Consider the following 24,836-nt stretch of genomic DNA (forward strand, 5'->3'; position numbering starts at 1 on the left):
CCTCCCCTGCACTATGACAGCCTTCTGGCAGCCACGTGTGCAGGCGTCATGAGGTGGCTTCCATGGCTGTGGAGGAGCGTGCTGCTCCTCACCAGCCGCCGGGACAGGCAGGTGACGTGTCTCCTGATGTCCCCCGGCAGCACACGTGGCCAGGGAGCAGCCCTGGCAGCAGGCAGCAGTGGCCATGGCACCCCTCCTCTCGGGGACCCAACAAAGATAACCAGGGCACTCAGGTGACCAAATGCCTTTGGAAATTTCTCCCTGGTGCTTTGCAAGGATCCTTGTGGCAGGCAAAGAGCTGAGCAGGGCAGACCTGTGCTCCTTGCAGCAGGGAAGCATCCTGCTGCCTGTCCAGGCACGGCACTCTGCTTGTGCTGCCCCAGCAGCTGAGAGGTGGGGTAGGCACAGCATACAGGGGCTCTACTTCCCAAGTAACACAGAGTACACAGAATCCTTCTCTGAGGAGTGATTTTCATGCCTGTCCAGGTGCACAGGTTGCATCCTGGGCCTTCGGTGCTGATGCTAGCTCAGGGCATGCCAGCATCACTGGGTTTTTCCCCCAGGGAACCCCTGGAAAGAGCCCACTCCCAGCACGTGCCAAGGGCTGCTGTCTGTGAGTAAACATGCTGAGAACCACCATGAAGGTGGGGGGTCCTGGGGAAGGCATGTGGGCATAAGCAGAAACCAGCCACAGCAGCTGGAAGAGCCTCGGAGAGGAAAAGTATTCAGCCCACAGAAAATGAATTATTGTTGATGTTCACTGAACATTTATTTAGATTAAGCAATATGGCTCCAAGTTTCTCAGCTGTGGGGAGCCAGTCACCACAGCACTTACTGGATGCTTTTTGGTGTTGCTGTTCATGGCACTGGCCAGGGGACTGAGTGGCAGTGGGGAGAGCTGGCCCCATCCTTGGAAGCTTCCTCCTCTGTACCACGCCATCTTTTCCTGGGTTCTCCTCTGCCAGAGGGCTGAGGCCATGGTGGTTTTCCTTTCCAGAAGTGGATGCTCTGGATGATGCCCTGTCCCAGAAAGCAGCATTTGCAAGGAGGCCGTGGTGAGGCATCTGGTGCAAGGACCTGCCAAACATTCCCGTGGCTGCTGGAGATATGGAGGTGACAGGAGCCTTGTCCCAGCTCAGTCCCAGCCCTGCTGGGATGGTGACACTGGGGTCCCTGCAGGGCATCGACTGTTCTGCCAACGTCCAAATGCAGAGTTTGGGAAAGGCTGTGGCCGGGGACTGTGAGCTGCTCTCCACTGGCACCGGCACTTTGTAGCAGTTGAATGTGTGGATCTGCCAGCTGGGCATGCAAAAATACCTTAGAGGCATGGAATAAAATGTATTTATTTCTTAGAAATCTGTATAAATTGGAACCATCTCCCAACAAGAAGTGCTGAGTTTGGTTTCCCGATGTAAAGTGGCAGCTACAATGAAGCAAAAGACAAAAAAAGGCTGGACCACCCACTGTCAGGGGAGAGAGTGCCCTGGGCCCCCGGGGTGCTGGGAGGGGGAGCCATCTGGGCCCTAGGGTCTCTGCAGGTGGGACGCTTGCTGCCTGCAAATGTGGGGAAGGCTTCCCTCAATCCTCCACAAACCCAAGAGAGCCACCTTAAGAGCTCTCCCTCCATAGGACCAAACGGGATCCGCCAGGCGTTTCATATACCATATTCTATAGCCAAGGAAGCCTTAACAAAGAGCCGTACGCTCTCACGTTTCGCTTCAGGCTTCTCTCTGCTGCAGCTGGAGCTGAGTTTTTAAAAATCTTTGTGTCATTATTTCGTTCCTCTTTTGATTCAGCCATCGAGGGACAAGGAGATGCCAAACGAAAAGAATGGGCATTTAAACAGAACTAGATTGAAGAGGCAGTGTGTGCGCTGAACAACAAGTCTTTTTACATTTCATATGATCTTATACATGGGCTCCATTCAGTATATTTCCCCTCTGTTTCATCTGAATGTACAGAATTAGCCATTCACATCCTCTGGAATTACGGCTCTTTAACATTTCCATTCTGAGCTGCCTCCATATTTTGGGGGTTGGGAGTGCTATTAGCTCAGCTGGGGAAGCACAAGCTGAGGTCAGAGTTGGTCTTGCAGGCTGGAAATGAGCTTTTTCTTTTTTTGGGAAGTGCAAGATTTGGTGCATGACGACTCAGGTCAGAAAGATCTACGACCATACACAATGATGTGTATGTGCTAGAACATGCATGGATCTGGTTTCAGTGGAGGGGGCCTTTTCACATTAATCCCAGGGAAGTTATTTCTTTAGACAGAAAAGCGAGCCTTGGTGTTTGGCCGCAGGGCGAGCTCCGCGATCGCCTGAGGTCGCACGCGTGGCCTTGTCCTGGTTTGTGGCTGCTGCCTCATTGTCTTTTTGAAATACCAATATCAAAAACAAATATTTACTGTGCTATTTACTAAAGCTCCCTGGATACTGATACAAATTTAGAAGAGTTGGCCCAGAAAACTCATTCAAACTGAGTTGGAGTCACAAGAGGAAAACCATGAGGGATGTGTGCGTGAAGCTAATTCTGCTGCAAAGCTCTGGACCTTGCACTGCTGCCCCGAGTGAGGACAGGACTGTGCAGTGGCACTGGTGCATCCTGTAGCCTATGCTGCCTTCCCTGAGAGTCCTGCAGCATTCCTGTGGTGTTACTTACATACATCATCAGAGGGAAAAAGGCTGGCTTGGGAGTGTTTCTCATGTGAATCTGCCTTTTTTCTAGTTTTACTTGTCCGCTGACACACCTAAGTCAGTGTCTGCTTTGGGGGTGTTCCCCCCTTTCCCCAGCATTTACATACAGGAGGGTTTATTGCCAGACAGCTGGGATGTCAAAGTGGGAACAATCTGCAGAGAGGAGGGAGCGGATCCTGCCGTGTCTCTGCTGGCCACTTTGCGATGCTTGCGCGCTGCAGAGAGGTGCTTCCCTTGGGGCACCTGCAGGCTGTGTACCGGGTGGTCTGCAGGAACCAACATCCCAGAAGGAAGTCTCTGCCTCCTCTGCCACTCTTTCTTTGCTATTTATTTAACTTTTTTTATCTATGGCTCCTGCATCATAATTTCCTCAGGCCACTTCATCTGGTCGTTCTGGAAATGAGGACAAGGTGGCAAACAACAAACATGGGCCCCCAACAGGGCAAATAAACCCAGCAAGGTCGAGTGTGACTCAGAAGGCAGCAAGGCTCCCATTTCCCCCCTCACCTGGCTTTCTGTAAGACAAGGCTTAGCTGCTCCTCAAGGGCAGGAGCCCAGACCTGGGGGCTGCAACATCATGCTCTGAAGGGGCTTGTTGCCAGCTGACTTCACTTTAATACACAGCATCTGCTAGAGAGCGTTCACCTGAGCCAGGCACAAATCCCAAGTCCCCTGTCGACCACCCCTGAACCAGTCAGGCACAACCAGGTTTCAGGCTTTCCCGGAGATCCCTTCAGTCACAGCCCCCTGCCTTAATTTAACCTGGTTATTTATACCTTTTCCTGTGTGTGTTTAATTATAGCAAAACCTGGCAATACCGCTGTGCTTAACGGTCTGTTGGCATTTCCATTATGAGCCCAGACTGGAAGGGATTATATAGCCTGAGTGTTTGAACTGAGCTCAGACAGAGACTTGGCATAGACTTGCAACCCAAATACAGAGATTTCCAATTGGCTAATGGCAGTTTTGAAAAGGGAACATTTTTCACATGCTTAGGCCCTTCCATTTGCTTAAGCTGCCTTCCTCTGTTTTAAACTCGGCGAGCAAGGAGTCGTAATTCAGCCTGTTAGAGCAGTGACTCATGTTCATTGCACAGTGATGCCATAACCAGCCGAGGCAAGGCCTTCTGCCTTAAGAGGAATTACACACAGAGAGATGACTGGGGAAAGTCAGCTCTTCACTCACCGGAGCCACACCATCTGTGCATCCTAACTGCAGCTGCCATGGCCAGCATGAGTTGTCTGACCACGTCTCAGGCTCTGCAGTGGAGACACCTAATGTCACCAGGATGTACTGGACCTCATGAGCAGCCAGTAGCACTTACAGGGCATCAGTTGTTTCATCCTCAAGTAGATGAATCAAACAGGATCTCTCAGTCAAGTCCTAAAAATGCTTTTTTTTCCCATCAGCTCTGTGGGGAGTCAGGGGTAATAGGCTCAGGCAGCAGCATCCACAGCAGGGATAGTCTGCTGGGACCAGTCACACTTGCTGGGAATCTAGAGGAGCTCCCATTGTGGGATGTGGTCCATCCATGCATTTATCTCCACAAGATTTTTCTCTAACAGCATGGAAGACAGAGCAAGAGCAGCCAAAAAGCTATGTCTTCTTTTAATGCACAGGAGTCTTTGACACAGAAGAACCAAGTGATTCACCCATGGTCTCCCAGTAGGTCAAAGAGAGCCTTCCCTGGGGGCAAACCTAGATCTGCACTGCACACTGATGTCTCTGCAGGGCCTCTCCTCCTTCTGAATGGATTAAGTAAGCAAGTTGATATAACAAGCAAGAGAATATCATATTTTGGGAAGAGTTATAAGACAAGTTGGCCAGACACCAGCAAAGAAAACTAGCTAGTAAATGAAGAGAAGCTTGTAGCAAAGACCATGTGTTGCAAACAGCCTTTCTCTCCAGAAAGCTTGTTTTTGACCTTGGTGGAAGGTCTTCTGTGCCTGTGTCCAGTGGAGAGATGGTCCATCCCTTGCTGACTCCAATCTCTTGCCTGTTGGAACCTGAGTGGAAGGAGGTGAATACCAGACCCTGTACTCAGCTGCAGGAGAAGCATCAAGACCCAAAGCTGCTGCATTTGCAGCTCATACCTAGAGAGATGCCGTGCAAGGTGCCCTGGCTGCTGCTGCCCTGGAGCTGGGGCTGCTCTTCATTCCCCATCTCAGGCGTACCGGAGTTGGGTGAGCTCACCCAGGCTGTGCTAGGCAGCGCTAGGCAGCTGCACCCCCTGACCTGGGATGGGCTGGTGGGGACTGGGCAGAGGAGACAGCTCTGTTCCCATCAGGGCTGTCACCATGGGAACTTTAGGGACTGAGGCCATTTACGGCTGGTTGTAAACCCTGACTCTGACAGCAAAGCCTTTCTTCGCCTTTTCCTCTGCACTTGGCCCTGAGTGTCTCAGAGAAAGCAGGCTCAAATTCTACCTCCGGCTGGCTCTGCACACACATCCCCTGGCACCGAGCGCTGGCCCGCTGTGTGGGAGCTGCTCGAGCTCAGCAAAGTGTCCTGGCTGTCTCTCCCAGGGAAAGTGGAGCAGATGCCCGAGGTTGCTGAGCATCACAGGTCTGACAGCTCTGCAGACACCTGCGGATTCGCAGGGGGAGAGAACTGGTGGGTTAGCAGTGCCACTGCCCCTTGGAGGAGCTCTCAGATCAATTTGTGAGGCAAATGATCTCTGCTAAAGTCTAGCTCCCCTCGGCAGATTACCAGCTTTGAGGCTGCAAAGGCTCATCTTTCGGCTTGGCCAAAACTGAAAGTGCTGTGGTGAAAAGATGGAGAAACAGCTGGCAGGAGCCGCCCTGTGGAGGAGAAGTTGAGGGCAGAAGGACCTCTCATCTGGTCCTCCTTCTGATGCCAAATGCTCTGTGAAAGCCACTTGGATTGGGCAGTTCCTGAGGACTACCCCAGTTTGGATGCCTGCCCCACCTTCCTCAGAGAGAGAGAGTTTAAAACACAGACCTGGTATCGATGCTGCTCTATCTCCTGGGAGCTACAGTCCAGGTAGCTCATGACCATCTTGTCCTTTTGCAGGCTCAACACCCTAGCTGGAGCACTGATCCCTCTGTGTGCCTCAATGCCCTGCTAACAAAATGTGGTGGCATGGCCGTGGTGCTGAATGGGAGTCTCCATGGCAAGGGAGTGTCTGGCAGGGCAGGACCTGGGGACCAGGAGACAGCCCTTGTCCTTCACAGGAAAGGCCTGGGGGAGGGAGGGCATTTTGCCAGAGTGCCCAGCTTTCAGGAGTTCAGGTTTGTCTTAAAAGGTAAAAGAACTCTGCAGAATACACAACCTGCTGTTACAGCAGACTAAAAAATTCAGCACTCAACACAGTTATAATTAGGACTCGATGATCCTTGTGGGTCCCTTCTGACTCAAGATATTCTAATACAAAGAGAAAGCTCCAAGAGATACTCTGCAGCCACTCCATACAGAAAGCCTTTCATGGGAGAGCTGCCCACCAATGCTCCCTTTCCCAATGGCCCTCACTTGCACAAATTTTCCTCATAATTTTCCCCGCAGCTTGAGGTCCAGCTCTGCCTATCAGGCCTGCCAGAACCTGTGACCCCATGTCCTGGCAACGGGATGCACTTGGAATGACATGGACCACTGCTTTCTCCATTCTTCTGCTTCAAGCACCCTGATTTCCGTGGTGGATGAGTCACTGGCTGGCACCTAGGCTGGGAAGATGGATGAGCCACCCCCATGCTGCTGACACAGTCTGAATACAGACTTCCTGCTCTTACCTAGGTATGAGATCAGGAAGAGAAGATGTGCTTCCTAAGAAAAAGTGACTGGATTTGTTCTGGGCTTCCTGTGGGATTCTGGGAGAAAAATGAAAAGGCTTTGCTGCTTTATGAGGGTAAGCGCTGCCTTTTATTTTTTTTTCAATGTATGTTGCTTTTGCAGGTCTTTATTTTAAGGAAGTGGTAGGAAAATTTTCCTCCTTAAGGGAAAAACAAAGCAAAAGCAGAGACTGGTAGTGTTGACTGCTCATTCATGGAGAACAGTGGTTCCAGGAAAGGCTAAAGTCTGTTTGCACTGGTTCCTGCAGCTAATGAAGTATGACTGTGAAGGGGGCTCCTAATGCTAGTGCAAAGTAAGGCTCACAAGCTTCAAATGTTTTCTTGGATGATCTCCAAACCTTCTGCCCTCCTTTGGGCTATGGCTGAGGTTGGAGACCTTGGAGCTGCGAAGACTTCAGTGCAGCTGCTTCCAAGCAAAACCAGAGCCATCACAATGAAAATAAATAAATAAACAAATAGTGCTATTCTGAGCCTCAGACACATTGGAGTGTTTCATTTGCACCACAGCATGCAGGATGTGTCCCTCCCTGTTAGGGAGCACTGTCCTGATTTCCAGTCTATTACTTTCTGGTGAATTCCCTCCTCTGTCTTCCGAGAGGGGAGCCTGCACACCTCTCACAGACTCTCAGCTCACTCTTAAAGGGCTCTGTTGGTTGCCACTAGCAGGGCATCATGGTGCAGGACTGATTCACCTCCTACCAGCAGGAGCACTCACAGTGTATTTCCATGACATGCAGCTACCCCTCCACACCTCCTGTTAAAAGAAACCTTTTAGCAGATGCAGTCTTGCCCTGACACCTCCAAAGTCAGCTCTTATGCTCCCTGCACACCTTTTGGCTGTCACCTCTGCCTGCAATGCTATCCAACACCTCTTGGTTTAAATGTGTGTTTTCCTCATTTATTGCTCGAAATACTCAGCAGCTGTCTATCCCCTCCTCCTGCCCCTCTCATTATTTCTTCTTGGGATATCTCAGCCCTCTCCAGGGCTGCAGCCTTGCAGGATCCTCTGCATCATCGTCCTATGCTCTCAGTTGGTTGCATTTCTTCATGCTGAGCCCTCATGGAGGTTCACCTTCCTTTTCCCTCCTAGATTCAGTCCATATTCTCTTCAGTCAAATTCCCATCCCAAATCCTCCCTCCTCACAGCAGTTCCTGGGTTTGTCTCTTGGTCCCATGAGCGCCTTTCCCCAAATGCCTGTGCGTGCACTGCTCATCTGTCTGAGCCAGGATGGGGCCAGGTGTGAGGTGGCAGCAGCTGTCTTGTCTCAGGGATGGACCTGACTTGTGATTTGGATTGCAGTGATCCATAGCTTTGCTTCTCTGGAAATCCTGCTCAGCCCCTGGCTGGAGCTCATCCTGAAAGGGGAAAAGTTTCAGGGAATTGGGCCGGTGAGCTCTATAAGGCTGCCTTAAGGGAGCACATGTGAAACGGAACATTTCAAAGGCTTGGCTAAGTTTGGCTGCAGCAAAGGGTGCATCTGGACTAAACCAAAGGCCTTCCCTGCTTCTCCTTTTGCCAAACTTCAAGTCTGCATGCCAAAAACATGCAGCTTGAAGAGCTCTTCAAAGGAAAGGTCATCAGATTTCTCCGTAACAAAAGCAAGAGAAACCAAAGCATTTCCCCTTACAATGTTCTTGGAAGCAGATGAATCATTTTGGCTGAAATTATATATTTTATAACTCTATTTGCTTAGATACTTCAGCATTAGGCAGCTAACCAGCAAGATGAAGTTCAACCCAAACATTTCAGCATGGCCTAGTTAAAACCAGCTGAATAACAGCGCTTGGCATGGGAAGAGTGACTGCAGGTCCACAGCGCTGGGAAGGAGCAGACTTACCTGCACTGCCTATCCCTTGTGTCATTGCTTTCAAAGATCTGCTGGAATGGTGATAATGTTTGGTCAAGGTGAAGGAAACTTAAACTTTCATCCTTTTTTGCCTTCCTTTTCTTTCTCCTTCAAGCCAGAATGACAGTGCCCAATCTTTAAGCTGTGAGTGGTATGCACTGATTCGGAGATGGCACTTGGAGTGGAGACAGTACGATTTCTTAGGCACATTAGAGTTGGTCAGCTTATACCAGTGCTTTCCAGCTACCTCAAACTTGCATCTCATGGCAGCTCTGAGTGGTGGTGTATCCTGCATCACATTCTGCATCAGCAGGAAGCTGTGTGGTCCTTACCCAGGGCGAGGACGGGAGGGAAGAGCAGAGCCAGGCATCACAGACCAGCGTGTGCTGGGAAGTGCAGATGAGTAAGAGGAAATGGCTGAAGATGGGGGCTCTGGGGCAGGCAGGGCTGGATGAGGCTGTACCACCACTCAGGGCAGTACAGTACAGTACCCTCTCCCATTTTCCTGCAGGGGGATGAAATGGTGCTTTACCAGCTTCTCTTCTGGTGGTCTGTGCTGCGTCTGTGTTCTGTCAAGCTGGATAGTCAGCATCCCAAACAGAAGTGATGCTGCCAAGGACTGGGAGGAACTCATACTGCAAGGAGACCAGACCTGGGATATTCAGCTGGGCCACAGCAAATGGCAGAGGGCTGCCCTGCAGCAGTGGAGGTGTTGCAGAGGATGGCAGAAGCCTTAGGTCCTTGTTTAGCTGCTGAAACACTGTGCACTGAGGGGTGGGTGCAGATGCTGCATCAGCTCAGGGCCCTGTTCCCTCCTCTCTCTCCTGCACCCCTGCTGTGCCCTGGCACAGGCCATTGCTGTCACAGAAGACAGGGAAGGCAAGAAGCTGACCCTGCAGTGGGTGCACACAGGGCTGGGAAGCCCTTTGCAAAGGTGCTGTGTGTCCTCAGAGGTGCTGCTTTTGCTCTGCTGACAGCTTCCCATGAGCATTCTTTCTCCTCTCTGGGAGACTAAATAGCCTCCGAGCAAGAGAATCTGGCAGTCATCCCGGGCCCTGCTGTGTCACTGGGGTGTTTGGGGAGGGGAGAGAATAACCCAAGAGGTGGAGAGCAGGAACTCATGGTGCAGCTGCAATTTCCACAACAGCCTCCTTACTCTCCACCTCTGCCATGGGAAGGGCTCTCCACATCTCCTGGGTGCTCAGTGAGGAGCAAGCCACGCTTTCCTTTCTGCCCATCTGCTGAGTCTGTGCCATCTCTCTCCCATTTAAGTAGTTCTTGCCACTGGTGATACGGACACTTCTGACAAATGAAGAAGAAAGGAGGGACATGTCAGGGTTTGGACAAGGGAATAAATATTTAGACTCAGATCCACAGAAGATGATGTGGTGCTTTGCATCTGGCTGCCCCCACAATGGGATGAGCAGCTCTGAGGTCAGGAGACTTTGTCCATCCTTTGCTTGGGTGGCTTGTGGGTGCTCAGCACGGCTCCAGCATTGTGCTATCTCCTGCCAGCCTTGGTCACCTACTGGTGTTCCTCGGTTTGGAGCTGATGGAGGCCAGGGATGTGAGTCACTGGCCTGCCCTGGCCTTCTTCCATGGGCTCCATTTGGTGCTGCTTTGTGTGTGTGAGAGCGTGCTCCCCTCTCCCAGCTGTGTGTGCCTGCCTGCCAGCACGCCGCTGATCCAAGCTGCAGCTGTGCTGGTTTTCTCCTCTCCTCTAGCTCTGAGAGTCTTGTTCATGGATTAGGGGAAAACAAGGAGGAGGAAGAAGGGGGGGCAAAGAGAAAATAATGAAAAATACATTAATGAACCAATACAGGGAGAGGTGCCCAGTAAAAGTGGGTGTTCTGCCCATGGGCAGCATGGTGTGGCATCATCCCCTCTGTGCCTTCACCACCATCGAGCAGAAGATGTCGCCTCCCTACATCTTCCTGGAAGATGAGCTGGGGTCCCTGTTGGAAGTCCCTGTGCTTTGCTGGGGGACTGCTAGCTCCTATGGGCACCATAGGAGTTGATTCCCAGGAAAAACCAAGCCACTGTCTCATGGCTTTGCACCCAGTTGCACTGGGGCTGCTTCCAAGCTCTGTGTGTGGTGAGGGGGTCACCCATCCTGCAGGCAGAGGGACTGGACCTTCCTCAGTAGGGCAGCATCAGCTCTTGCCCAGGTACATTTGCTAAAGCACAGTGGTGAGGACAGAGCTGCACAGCCCCTGCAGCGGGAGCTGGCTGGCAGCTGCAGAGCTGGCACACACAGCCTGCCCACCTGACAGCCCTCTTCTTTGCACAAGGTACCCAGGAAGGCTCCAGCTGTGACAAATTGCAGGGGAACCATGAGACATCCCCATGGGGAGAGTCCCACGTGTCAGGAGGTGTTTGGAGGTAAGTTCTGCTCTTTGCAAAAGGTTGGGGAGGGTCTGGGGGTGGACTGCCCAGGATCCTGATTCCTGTGGTATCCTACAGACACCATAACTGCCAGAAGGTCTTGTGGGTCAGGAGGTGAACTGAGTGACATTTTTGAGAACTGCATCCTTCCTTCTCTCTCCAGTGGGGAGCTGGAAACTTTGTAAGTCAGTCCGAAGCTTTCCTCTGCATATCACAGGAGGCTCGAAGGCTTTGCCAAGTGATCTGTACCCCAGTGCACCCCACAAAAACCTGTGATGGGTCTTGGCACTGATCACATGGGGTCTTCTGAGGACGAGCAGGAGTGTGGGAAAAGTGATGGACCAGCCAAAATGTTATGGGTCAACACTCTCTGGCTTCCCCGTGTTTTATGGCTGATGAATTTGAAAAAGATTCCACAGCCACCAAAATATTGTCTTCCCCTCCAGAGCCTTTTTTGTAGCAGACAGTTTCTAAAATGGACCATTTGGATTTCCCATTACTTGGCTCTGTTAATCCTGTATTTTCCCAGGAAACAGCAGTGGCCTAAAGGTTGATTGTGCTTTACCTGGCATGAATGCAGATCTGTGGATTACGAGGGTTCCCCCCCTGTGCAAATGAGATTAGGCAAGGCCTCAGTGACATGGGTCAAACTGGGACAGCAGTGGCTTCCCAGAGAGGGGATGGGAGGGAGGGCTGTAACTTCCTTAGCAGCTGTGATCCTGCAGATATGACGGGGAAGGAACTCAGGGGGTCTGGGCTGGTGTTTAGGCAGCCTGGAGTGGAACCAGGCTGACTTTACATCTCACAGCTGAGGTGTTTGCTGCAGGCAGCAGGAGGTATTTTCCCAGCGTTTCTGGTGGTCCCTTTTCACAGCTGGAGAAATGCTTTGGATGTGTCTCCCCATGTCAAGCCCATGAGCTCTGTGGGCTGTGGAGGACAGCAGCTTGGACATGAGAGCAGTGAGGCCACAGCAAACACCTCTCAGCTTTTCCCTGAGGTGCCCAGGGCAGAGGCAAAGGGCTTCTTGTGCCCTGGTGCCCAGGCTGAGCCCCTGCCCTCAACCTGACCTTGCTCATCTTGCACACCAGGGACTTTCCCTGGCTTGCAAAGCCCAGGTGTGATTGTGGCAGATCTCTGATCAGGGACTTTGCCTCCTGATCCAAGTGCTTGAGGTGATGTGGTGCCACCCCTCAGCCCAAGGCTCTCCCTGCCCAGTGAGGCTGGCACAAGGAGTGTGCCCCACTCTGGTGCTGGTGCTGGGCAGGGAGGGGAGCCTTTGCAGCATGTCCAGCTGTGCTGTGGGACAGGGAGAGGAGCAGGAACCTTGTGGCACCAGCCCAGAAACAAGTCTGGATGGAGAAGGGGTAGCTGTGGTGTTGGTGGTGATGGTAGAAGTGAGGAGTAGCTGGAGAGAAGGGACTCCCCCATCCTCTGAGGTGCTCAGCACCTCACAGGATAAGCCCTCGAAATTCCAGGGGGACTTCAGTTGTCCTCAGGTGCTGCATCCTGTGCCATCATCCCGCAAGCAGCATCTGGGCGTGCCTCAGATAGGGACCATGGGCAGAGGCACCCTTCCCCTCTCCTGCCGCAGCGGGAATGGCTGCCGGCTGGGATGAAGGATGGGGGCAGCAGCTCCCAGAGGCGGCGGGGTTGGGCTGGGCTGGGCTGGGCAGGAGGCCCAGGGAGGGACAGGGCACAGCGAGACGCAGCTGCCGGGCGGCTGGCAGCACTCTGGTGGGTGCAGAGGCCAGAGGGGCAGTCACAAGAAGGGAGAGGGGACATTGCAGCCCCCGTCCCACCCACCACACTGCTCAGCGGGACGCAGCGGGCTTGGGAAATGTGTCCTCATCTCCCCTGGCCTCTGTTTTGGGCGGTGGGAAAATGCACACGGTAGCACACGGGGAGGGAGGGGGGTGAGAGCCGGCACCCCAGCCCGAGCAGCAGGACAGGATGAGGATGCAGGATGAGGATGCAGGATAAGGAGCCGGTGTCCCGCAGCCCCTGGCGCTGGGAGCGGGAGCCCCGGGCGGCATTCCCGAGCGGAACAGCGCCGGAGCGCACCCCGCGCTGGGCAGCGGGGACCCCGGGAGCCCCGGCCCGTGTCCCTGAGCACAGCCAGGCCGTCACGGCCCCGCCACCCCTTGGTCCCGCGTGGGTGTGGGAGGCACCTTCCTCCCGCTGCAGCTCCGCCGGCAGCCCCTCCTCCCCACCTGGGAAACAGGCTCCCTTCTCTTCCCCGCCGCCGTGCGGACACCCGGCTCTGCACGTAGCTAATGGAGGCGATTTCCTCCTTAGCGGCACCACATGGAAAGTATTGAGCCGTCTGTGGTTTAGGTTTTTTTTTTTTTTCATTTTTCCCTTCTCTCGTTCTCTTCTCTTCTCTTCTCTTCTCTTCTCTTCTCTTCTCTTCTCTTCTCTTCTCTTCTCTTCTCTTCTCTTCTCTTCTCTTCTCTTCTTTTTTCTTTATTTTCTTTTTTTTTTTTTTCCTTCCCTTGCCTGACACGCTCTCCATGTGCTGCTGGTTGCGGCATAGATCTCCCTGTCTCCTCTGATTGCTCATGTACATCTGCTCACATCTGCTCCTGGTCACCGTGCACAGCGCTGAATGTCAGGAAGTGACTGCATCCCGCCGTGAGCACAGCTGCAGGCTGACCTGGCAGAGGGAGCCAGAAAGGGACCTGGGGCAGTGCTAGGGGTGTTGAGAAGCAGGTGGGAAAGAAGGAGGTTTTGGGGAGCCACGGCAGGGCTCAGATCTCTTGTGCTGCTTCTCTCCAGTGGGTGAACCTACGGGGGTCCCCTGGAGTCTTGCACTCTGGGGTTGGGGTCTTGGGCGTTGGTTTGTTCACAGAGGGAACACAAGGACTTATTCTTTTGCTTTTTCAATGGGTTATTATTTCCCAGCAGGTTATTATTTCAATGGGTTATTATTTCAAGGAGGGTGAAACCACCAGAGAGCCCCTGGAGAAGAGCCCTTTGCTCATCCTGCTCAGGACTTGGGGCTGGCCACAAATACGCTGTGCTTTGATTGTGTGAGATGCCCACCAGCCAGTGGGACTGGGATGGCCAAGGAAGCCTTGTACTGACTGGGGGTGAGTCTCTTTAATAACCAAAGCTTGTCACAGTCTGCCCTGGCAGGGAAAACAAAGTGCTGGGGACCTGGAAAGGAGAGGTGTTGTAGGCCTGGAACTGAGGGTAGTGACCAGAATCAGTGCTTGTATGTACTGCATTATGAGGATTTCTGCTGTCACCATCGTTCCCACTGACTCATGATCCTGTGACTGGCTGCAGCACCAGGGAAGGGAAACCTGAGGCAGCCACAGCACCAGCCATGCTGCCTGCCAGTCAAGGCAGCACAGGGCAGGAGCTGTGCAGGACAGCATTGCTGGCAGAGCCCAAGGGCTGTTCGTGTGAGGGATGGCTTTTCTCTAGGAAAGGACAGCAGCTGGGCAGGTACAGAACATACATAGACACCTCTGAGCTAGCAAGGCCAATAGTTAGTCACCACAAGGACATGGTCCAAGCTCCATGCTGGGGGTAAATGACTCATATTGAAGTCTGTGGGACCAGAGCTTTGTTGCTCTTGGCACTCAAGCCAGCTGGATTTAATGCTAGATTGGGTTCCTCCTTCAGGACTGATAGAGAGTCCTTTGCAGCATGCTATGCCATTTGCAAGGACAGCACATACGCTCTCTGGGACAAGCATCCTCTGAGCCCAAGAGCCATCCTCCCATCAGTACCCTGCTGTGTGTTTGGGGGAGATGCCAAAGCAGTCAAGAAATTTGCAGTAAATTCTTACAGGGAATTTTTTGCGCTGGGCAGCTCACCAGCTTGCTGCACTCCCTGGGCTTGTCTCTGTGCCTTGCATTGCACACCATGAGGGCCTGTCTCTGTGCCTCACACTGCCCACCATCAGGGCCTGTCTGTGTGCCTCACACTGCCCACCATCAGGGCTTGTCTGTGTGCCTCACACTGCCCACCATCAGGGCTTGTCTCTGTGTCTCACACTGCCCACCATCAGGGCTGCCTGCTGTGGCTGTGCTGAGTACACACGGATGTCACTAGAGGGCAAGGGATGTGTGGTGGGCAGGGTGTTTCAGAACATGTTCTCAAGCTGAGTACCTGGGCTGCTGGTGTATTTTATTAGCCAGGATGTCAAGGAGCTCCCCCATTTCTGTTCTTCTGAGCTGGGCAGTTGAAGCAAATCCCTTCTCCTAGGGGATGCTGCTGGTTCCTCTCACAGAAGCCCCTGGTGAGGGCCAGAGCAGTGTTTCAGGAGAGAAGCTGGTGGCCCTTTTCTCCACTTTCCTGGCTGGTGTTTGTCCCCTACACCATTCCCTTCCTCTCAGTAAGAGGCACCTGACTCTTGTTTGAATGCCTTTCCTGCTGCTGCTCCAAGAGCTCACTGCATGCAGGAATTGCTGTGCCTGTGCAGACCTTGCACCATGACATCCCTTGGAGTACACTTTCTCTCCTCCCACAAGCTTCCTTCTCTGAGCTGGTTACAAACTTTCTCTCTTCCTTGGATAATTTTACATCTAAGCCTGGTCTTCTGTCTCCCCAAATTTTCACACTGTCCAGGTTCTGCTTAAGATCCGAGCCCTCTTTTTCTGCAAGCTGCAGTCTCAGTGTGGCCAGTGCTTTCAGAAGTTTGTGGGGTATGCAGAGCACGAGGGCTTTCAGAAAGCTGGGGGGCTCTTTAGGCATTGGGGACATACTACATTCTCATTTTGGTACTGACCTGGCCCCTTGGTAGGGTGCTGGGAGGGTGTACATGGGGTGCTGTCTGCTGAACAAGCTCACAACCTTGTCTGCATCTTCCTTACAAGCCAAAGAGATTTTACTCTTGAAGCATATGGGGGATCTTTGGGCAGTGGTTCAGAGTTTTCTCTGTTGCCAGTCCGTCAGTAACATCCCTGGCCAGATCAGGCTTCGGCTGGCTGATGCAAACACCACCGACAGACCCAGCTCTTGGTGGCCAATGGTGGAGGAGCAGCCTGTGGGGTGACAGGAGATGCAGCCCATCAGGAGCCAAGGGAGGGCCCAGGAGATGGGGCTGCCTGGGGGAGGATCCCTGCAGTGCGGCAGGACTGGCTTCTCCCAGCCCTCACCAACTCCATTTTTGGAGGAGTACAGTCCTGTTCCTTCGGGCAGCCAGTTCTGTTGTGAGCTCAGGGATGTACTGAAGTGGGACTAAAGGCTTTGGAAGGAGAAACCTTCCCTCAGGGTGGCCCTGGCAGAGCAAACATGTCCCTGTTTCCATGCGCCCTGTGCCTCAGGATGCAGCTGCAGGCCTTTCCCGATGCCTGACACATAATGCCACACCTTGGTCTTTGGAGTCTCTCCTTGCTTTACTTTTCCTCTGAGAAGGGCTGATCTGGGTCCTCTCTGCCCCACATCAGCTGCCAAGACCCCGCTGTCACCCAGGCCCTCCACAAATACCATTCCTCTTATGGAAGCTGTGCAGCACAGGCCCAGCGCTGCAGCATCCCCCAGTTGTGCTCTCTGGCTCCCTTAGCCAGTGACTGGCACCCCAGATGGTGCCCTGCAGGGAGCTGGCACCAGTCAGGAGCAAGGCCCACGGGAGCAGGTGAAAGGCCCAGTGGGCTGCTGTTGCTGCTGCCACCCTCCTGCCTGGCTGGCCCCACAGCTCTGCCCTGCCTGCCAGGCTCAGGAGGGAGCAGCCAGGCTGTGGAGATGGGAGCATGCTGCCTGGGATTCCTAGGCAAGCCTTAGCCAGAGCTCTGCTCCTGTACGTGCAGCCTGGCACTGACAAGGGAAGCGAGCCTCCCTGAGAGGCAGGGATAAATGAGAGGTGGTGATAAATGAGCCTGGGTAATTAATTCACACTCCTGATACATGTTTGCTCTCCCAAATGTGTGTGTTGGCATGATCCTGGGCAGGGCTTGGCCTGGCATCCTGCAGCATCCCTCTTCATCTGGGTTACTCCATGAAATCTGTTAATTGTGTCTGTCTCAAGCCCTGAATTCAGGATGGAGATTTCATGTTGAACAGCAGCACTCATAAAGTAGATCTGAGCATGGCACTGAGCTTGACTCCGAGGCTGTAAGGAGGAATGAGAGACCTCCCAGATTGTGATTTCATCCCAGGCTCTTTGCAAACATCTTCCTCACCCAGCTGGGGCAGGCAGGGTCTGCAGAAGGTTGGCAAACTCAGCGTATAGCAGGCTACACAGGGAAGGTTTCCTGCTCTGATGATCTCTGCTGAAGGATGTCCCAGCCCTGCCTGCAGCTGCTGGGAAAAAGTGGCCACCTGAAGCTTGGAAATGTTACATCTGCAGTGGTTTGAAATTGGGAGCAAGTAATCTCTGCAAAATCCTTATCTGGAAATCAGGCAGTGAGGCTCATCCCAAAATACAAATGCTGCCAGAGCTCTGTGTGTAGCATGGACACGAGGGTATTGCATGGGATGTTGTGCTTGGGGGAGCTGGCTGCCCTGCTCCAGGAGTGTCCCAGGGCATCCTGCCTGTCCTGCACAGGCGCTGCAGACAGCTCATTAATTTCCATTCCACAGCCCAATCTCTTCTTCTTCTGAAACAATTACTTAAAAGTTTCTTTGCAGCCCTCCAGGCGTCCCACCCTCTTGCTGGCTTCCATTTCCATAGCTCTCTCCAGCTTGTCTCCACAGGGCTTTGCCACCAGCCTCCCTTCAGAGGAGCTTCATAGCTGGGGCCCAGAATGGGGATATATGGAAAGACCAGGGGGGTTTTTTCATACCTTGTAGGGCAGAACTATACCTTCAGACAAAAATGAGAGAAGCCCCTAAAAGGAGCATGGGAGAAGATTTGGGCAGTGCCTTGTTCCCAGGGGAAAACAGGTCTGTTCTTAGGGCAGCATCCTAGAGACCCTCCTGGGGCTGCTTTTGGATGTGGGGCTTCAAAGCAACAAGCTAGGTCAGCAAGCACATCTTGCTTCTCCTCTGGAGTGATGATCTCATGGTAGGTAATAATTATTATCTCATTATAGGTAATAATAAAAGGCTTTATTTGCCTTTGGTATCCTGGGGCCCATACCTTGTGTACCACTGGGGCCATTCCTTGTGTCTGGAGTGCAGGAGCTGATTTTTGACCAAATACGCCTTCTGCAAGCCAAGCCCCTGGGTCCTGCTGGGTCCTGCTGAGACACAAAACTATAAAAGATGGCTCCTTCCAAGGATGTACTTCTCCCAGAGCAGGCAGCGAAGCAACAGCCCTGGCACCAGCCCCCAGGGATATGGAAAGACCAGGAAATTCAGCGAGGCAGGATCACAGCTGGGATAAAGCAAGTGGCTGATCTCGGTCTACGCTCCTCAGCAGCACAGTGGAAAAAGAGATCTGGAGAAGATGTGTGGGAAGCTTCTCCCGGACACAAGCAGGTGAGAAGTGAGGGAGCAGGCAGGAGCTTGTTGGGAAAGCAGGCCAGCAGGCAGGACTGATCACCTGGCAGGGCTGGCAGAGTGGAGGCAGGACCTACTCCCTCCAAGGCATTAAGAAAGTGGGGAGGGACCATAAGGCTGTTGGAATTGGTGGTGCTGTGTGTGATGGGTGGGAAGGGAGACTGGTGTCCAGCAAAGCTATAACCACTCACTATCATGAGATGTCCCACAGGACATCTGTCTCTGTCCTAGAAACTCATAAATCACCTCTGAGCTTGAACCACTGCAGCAGCACAGCAATATTCTGCACAGCTTTGTCTCTTCCCTACTTAAAGGTGGGCCAGTCCCTTCCCCCAGCTGCCCTTGCCACGCTCACCGAAGGCAAACCCAGCCCTTTAATTCCGGTCACAAATTCTGGGAATGATTAGTGGGCTGTCATCACTCAGGCCCACCGGATATTGGGCACGGGGCGTTTCCGTGCCCAGTAATTGCTGGTGTGCAGGGCTGCCTGGCTCTGGGCAGGCAGGGCAGAAGGCACTGAGGGCTGGGGGCAGGGTTTCCCTCCGCCTGCCTCGCTCACGGCTCGCCTGGGAAAACTGCTGGACCAAGAACAGGGCAAAGAATAAATTCATTCATGGCTAAAGGTAAGAGGACAAGGCAGAAAGGTTCACCAAAGACTTGGGCCTGTCCTGTCTAGGAAAAGAAATGAAAAACAGCGTGGCTGGGACAGGGGGGCAATGCTGGGGCAGCCCCTTCACTGGTGCTCAGAGCTGCACTTTGTGAAACTGCTGCTGCACCCCTCAAGGGGCCTGGGAACTCAGTGGCCCACTCATCCAGGGTGCCCAGAGGCAGCTGCCAGCCCCAGCTTGATGGAGAGGATGCTGCTCAGCATCACCCGCAGCCGCTCGGCGGCCTTTGTTCCCTGCTCGGCCTGCCCCGTTCCCAGGGCGCTCTCTGGCTCCTGGGAGCTGCCCGTTTGCCAGCTGCCTAGCGAGAGCTGCTATCTGCCCTCTGTGAATGTCTTGCATCCATCCAGCAGACTCCCAGCCTTCCACTGAAACGTCCCATTGTGCAGCTGGCTGGACTACGTGCGCCTGGCTACGTGGAGCTTTGAAGTTAACTCTTCCTTTTGAGTCAACAGAGCTGTGTGGTGTAATTGTAAAATTTCCCTTCGTTGGCTAACCTCCTGATGTTAACAAAAGCTCCCTGCTATGTAAACAGGCCAGATGCTGCAGGATGCTGTCTGCAGGCTCACGTACACTCCTCGTGCCACAGGAGGTGCTGGACTTGCACCTGCAGCTCCCTGAAGCAGGCAGAGAGGTTGGAGCCACGTGCCCCACAGATGGGACAGAGTCACTGGTTCCCTCATCCTCCTGTCAGTGACCTCAGATGTGTCTCCCTTCCTTTCAGATTACTTGGCCCTGCAGAAATCCTGGCTGGAGTGGTTTTAAATGTGGTAGTAATTATCTTAGGAAGAAAGAGTGAGGTTCCAGATGATTTGGGAATAAAAGGAGTAAAGGAAATGGAGTCACAGGACTTCAGAACTTTCAGGCTGCCTTCAGCAACAGCAAGGGCCCTGGAATAGAGACTCTATTTGTAAGGCTGACCAAGAGAGCAAGGTGAGAAGTAAGAGTCCACATGGGGTTGGCAACACCCTTATTTCCTTCTACAACAGGGCTGGAGGAGATGAGCAAGATGGCTCTAATGCTGAGATCTACTTGTATGACCAACCTGGTGGTTGGTTTCAAAGATGTGTATTACGTTCCACAGAATCACAGAATGTTAAGGGGCTGAAATGGCTTAAAGCTCATCTAGTTCCAGCACTCCCTGCTATGGGCAGGGGCACCTCCCACTAGACCAGGCTGCTCAAGGCCTTACCCAACCCTATCCAACACTGCCAGGGGTAGGAGATCCACAGCCTCCCTGGGCAACCTATTCCAGTGTCTCACCATGCTCACAGTAAAGAATTTCTTCCTAATATCTAACCTAAATTCCATCTCTTTCAGTTTGTAGCCAATTATTGTCCTATCTCTACACTTCCTGATGAAGAGTCCCTGCTCAGGTTTCCTGTAGGCCCCCTCCAGATACTGGAAGGCTCCTATGAGGTCTCCATGCAGCCTTCTCTTCACCAAGCTGAACAGCCCCAAGTTCCTCTGCCTGTCTGTGTTGAGAAGGGGCTCTGGTCCTCTTACCAACTTTATGCTCCACATCTGGACTTGCTCCAACAGGTCCCTGTCCCTCCTTGTGCTGGGACCCCATAGCTGGCTGCAGCACTGCAGGTGAGCTCTCAGCAGGGCAGAGCAGCGGGGTGGAATCCCCTCCCTTGCCCTGCTGGCCCCTCTGTTTTGGATGCATCCCAGGACACCATTGGCATTCTAGGCTGTGAGTGCCCATGGCTGGCTCATGGTGAGTTTTTTGCTGACATTGATTGGAAGGCACTTTGGAGCTCAGGATGGGAGCTCAGGCAGGGTGTGACACTGGTGAAATGGATATAAACAGGATGCAATTCTGCAATAAGGGCAAATGCAAGCCACACACTGCAGGATAATTTGCTGTACGCATATACAAAGGGGCAACAAGGCCTTCAGAAAGGGACATGGATATCATTGAGGTAATGGGTGTCATTACTGTGCGTGACTTGATGACACACAGATGTGAAGAAAAACAAAGGTTGCTGCTAGGCTATATAAACAAAAGTGCCACAAGCATCAGTCATACTGCAATCATTCCACTTTTTGATGTATTAGGAAAGCCTCACACTTTCTGAATATATTCAGCTTAGGCAATATAGTTCAAGAAAAGCCTACGCCTATCAGAGTCCACGAAAGATGATCAGCAGCCTAGTAACCATGACCTATGAGTGAAGTTTCAAAGAACTTCATTTGTTTAGTCTGCTTATGAGAAGAGGAAAGGGAAAACGTGACAACCTTCAGATTCGTAAAGAATGTCTAAAAAAGAAACCAAACAAATTGTTCTCTATCTTCAGGAGGTTAGACTAGGTTAGACATCCAGAAAAACTTCACAGCTCCTTAAGGGCTCCTGTTCTCTTAAGACAGAGTTCTTTATGGAGACTGCATAATCCCAGAATGGGTCAGGTTGGAGGGGACCACCGTGGATCATCTGGTGCACCATCTCTGCCTCAGCAGGGTCATCCTAGACCACAGGGCACAGGATTGTGTCCAGACAGTTCTTGAGCACCTCCAGTGATGGAATCTCCACAACCTCTGTGGGCAATCTGTTCCAGTCCTGGATCAGCCACACAGTAAAGAAGTTCTTCCTCATGTTCAGGTGGAACTTTCTGTGTATCAGTTTCTGCCCGTTGCATCTTGTCCTGTTGCTTAACACCACCAAGCAGAGCCTGGAAATACCCTCTGGGGTATTTCAGATACTTGCAGACATTGATGAAGTCCCCTCTCAGTTGTCTTTTCTTGAGACTGAGCAGGCCCAGCCCCCCAGCTTTTCCTTGTGAAAAAGATGCTCCAATCCCTTAATCCTCTTTTTTTACCCTCCAGGAGGGTAAAACTCCAGGAGCTCCATGTCTCTCTTGTCTTGAGGAGCCCAGAACTGGACACAGCATTCCAAGTGCACCTCACCAGGGCTGGGCAGAGGGGCAGGATCAGCTCCCTTGACCTGCTGGCACTGCCCTCCTAATGCACCCCAGGATTCCATTGGCCTTCTTGGCCACAAGGGCTCACTGCTGGCTCATGGACAGCTGGTTGTCCACCAGGATCCCCAGGTCCTTCTCCACAGAGCTGCTCCTCAGCACGTTGGCTCCCAGCCTGGGCTGGTGCCTGCGGTTATTCCTCCCTGGGTGCAGGACCCTGCATTTGCCCTTGCTGAATTTCAGACAATTCCCCTCTGCCCATCTCTCCAGCCTGTCCAGGTCCTTCTCAAGGGCTGTGCAGCCCTCTGGGGCATTGGCCACTCCTCCCAGCTTTGTCTTGTCAGTGAACCTGCTGAGGAGGCATCTGCTCCTTCATCCAAGTCCCTGATGAACTTGTGAAACAATACTGGGCTCAGTATGGAACCCTGGGGACACCATTGGTGACAGGCTTCCAACTAGATGCTCCAACTCCAATAACACAGTCTCCTTCTTGAGAAATTTCCAAAACCAAGATGCCATAAACACTCATCAGGCCTGCTTGGATAGTGATATCTGTCCTTGGCAAGAGATACAGCTAGATGGCGTCTCAGGTGCCCTGTTTTAGATCCTGCTCCATTACATGGTAAAACACACCTGGTCTTTGCAGGGTGACAGGATCATTACAGTGATTCTCCCCACATTGCCACATTTTCTAGACACCACACTATAGTCTGTGTTTCAAAAAGTGGATAGCCTTGCAGGATACATGGCACAACACCAGGAAGCCTAAATGAAGCTTACCCTGCCATTCAGACAGACCACCCCTTGAGCTGACAGAGGACAGCAGGCTGCTATCCCTTCTTCATGGGAAATGCAGTGGTTTAGTTGCACTGTGGAGGCTTCTAAGTTTGCAATCAAGCAGAAAGGCTTATTCCATCATTCCTGTGTACAAGAATCAGATGGGAAGACTTCTTGAACAGGGCCCTCATTTGGTGCTGGGTGGATAACAAGAGAAGATCTAGAGGAGGTGGAGGAAGCCTACCCTCTGTGGTGACTGAAGTTAACCCACTAATGGAAGGTAAGCTGCAAATGTGGAGTAAACAACAATCTTTGAATGAGGTTTTGTGACAGCAGAAGAAAGGGGGCTCAGTCTCCACTAGACCTCACAGCAGTCCTTTGGGAGGAGAGCACAATGAAGCTGCTGAGTCCTCCAGGGGTGCAGTGTGAAGGTGAACCCACTGGAGTCCTTCAAAGCCATGCCAGACTTCTGCAAAAGGCTGTCCAGAGCAGACCTGAGCTATCTTCCTTTTCCACAGGCTGGTTGCCATTGTTTGCCTGGGGAGTCCTCTTCTGTCTGTGCTGTTTCAGCCTGGTGCTGAAGTGCACAAACCACTCCTTCAAACTCAAATTCTCTGTAAAAGCTGGCTCAAGCAGTGGGTGCCTCTGCTAGAGGGTGAGCACGCTAGAGGCTGGTGGACTCTGCATGGAAAAACTAGACCCTAAAGCTGGCTGACACAGAAAATCCAGCCCACCACACACTATGTAATGGAGGCACATTTGCAATGACAGAGCTGACTGTTGTCTGGATTACAGCTCTGATATGAGAGAGGCCACTGTGGTATAAACATCTGTCAAGAGCAGATGAGGTCTGCAGCAGAGACATTCCCCACAGGTTTATATGATTTTCAAGGACCTGAGGGCAATGATCTGTTTTCTGCTTCTCAGTGATTTCACAGAAAAGTGATCTCATGACCCATTAATAAATAATTCCTGCAAACTCCTTGGCTGAATCACACTTGTGTAACGTGCAGGATGAAATCAAGGGGAATAGCTTCCTCCAAGATGTTATATTGCAGCTCAAGAGTATTTGATAAGGCCATCCTGCAGAGATTACAAAATCCCCTTTGCTTGGAAGGGAGGACAAGGGGGTCACAGTGCATAGTACAAACTAGATCTTGGAAAGTACCTTCTCTGGATGTCCTGCTTAGCCAAGATGAAGCTTGCCCAGCAGTTGGTTCAGTTCTGCTGGGTGAAGAGATACACATCCATTCAACCCTCAGAAGCTATGACTGGCCCTCCAGACATTCCTGGCTTTTGTTGGAAACTGAGTAGATTGTGTCTACACTGTTGATTTCTACCAGCCAGCACAGCTTTGCTGCTTGAGGGCACGAAGCAGGGAAACGGCCACATCAGCCAAACACCTCATAACATCTCATTCTTGTATCTGGCAAATTTGTTCCAAGGGGCTGAGCTTGGAGGAGAACCACAACTTCCTCCCCTCCCTGTCTGACCGTGGTGCTCAGGAGACTGAGTCATCCATTTTTCATGTGGAGCTCCCCGTCGTTCCAAGGAAAAGGCCGTGCTTCCGGCATCCCTTAGCGTGTGGGTTCCCATTCATCTGTGGATGTCCAGGCAACCTGCCATCCCCAAGACAAAATGGCTGCTGCTTAGTTCTTCTGCTATTAGTTCATCCCTTAGGATTTTGCTGAATTTCTCCAAGTCTTTTGGACAGTCTGAGCAGAGAGCACTCAGTGTCTGGAGGTTTTGCACTTTGTTCAAGTCAGAAAGGTTGCCTATCCTTTTCCCTTGATTCCTGCAAGTCCTGCACAGGGCAGGACAGAATCAGATGTTTTGCTGCTCCATATTTTCAGGCAGCAGAGGTGTATCTGTTCCCATGACTTGTCAATGGGCTCTGTTAGCAGGAGTAAAAGGTTAGGGAACACAATATCCCCTCTTGGGGATAATATTAGGAGAATATTAGATGAATAAATACCCCAAGGCAGGCCAACCAAATCAGGGCCTTCTGATTTGGAGAAGTCAACTGGAGCAGACTGGGTGGTCATCAAGTGGTCCCCTTGGTCTGGGGAGCACATAACACATCAGTTCATGGTGGGATCTGCTGGTGTTCTCCTTAGGGTGGACAAAACTCCCCTGTTTCACAGAAGGAGGTAAACAAGCCCTGGACCTCGTCCCTTGGCTCCAGGGCATACAGTTGCAAAGCTCCTCTGATCAGTGTGGGAGGAAGGCCTCCACCCTCCTTATGGCTGCCCAGTAATGATCCCCAGCTGTAAGCCTCTCCCTTCCATGCCTGGAAACCCAGGCTGGCCTCAAGGGTGGGGCACAGGCTGTTTAACCCATTCCTTGGACAGAT

General features: G+C 52.3%; 1 long non-coding RNA gene across 5 annotated transcripts in view; it reads left to right on the top strand.

Moving 5' to 3' along the window:
- The window catches only part of LOC113459611 (uncharacterized), a 45,974-nt gene that overhangs the window by 5,200 nt on the left and 15,938 nt on the right, over nt 1–24,836 (top strand). For 2 of the 5 annotated variants that reach the window (XR_012579502.1, XR_012579498.1), the window contains exons 2-3: nt 998–6,555; nt 10,638–10,728. This is a non-coding gene — a long non-coding RNA (uncharacterized LOC113459611). The remainder of the gene's footprint in view (nt 1–997; nt 6,556–10,637; nt 10,729–24,836) is intronic. The other 3 variants (XR_012579500.1, XR_012579501.1, XR_003381018.2) reach the window with 2 other exon arrangements.

This window comes from Zonotrichia albicollis, chromosome 3 (genome assembly GCF_047830755.1).
Source record: "Zonotrichia albicollis isolate bZonAlb1 chromosome 3, bZonAlb1.hap1, whole genome shotgun sequence".
Taxonomy (NCBI): Eukaryota; Metazoa; Chordata; class Aves; order Passeriformes; family Passerellidae; genus Zonotrichia; species Zonotrichia albicollis.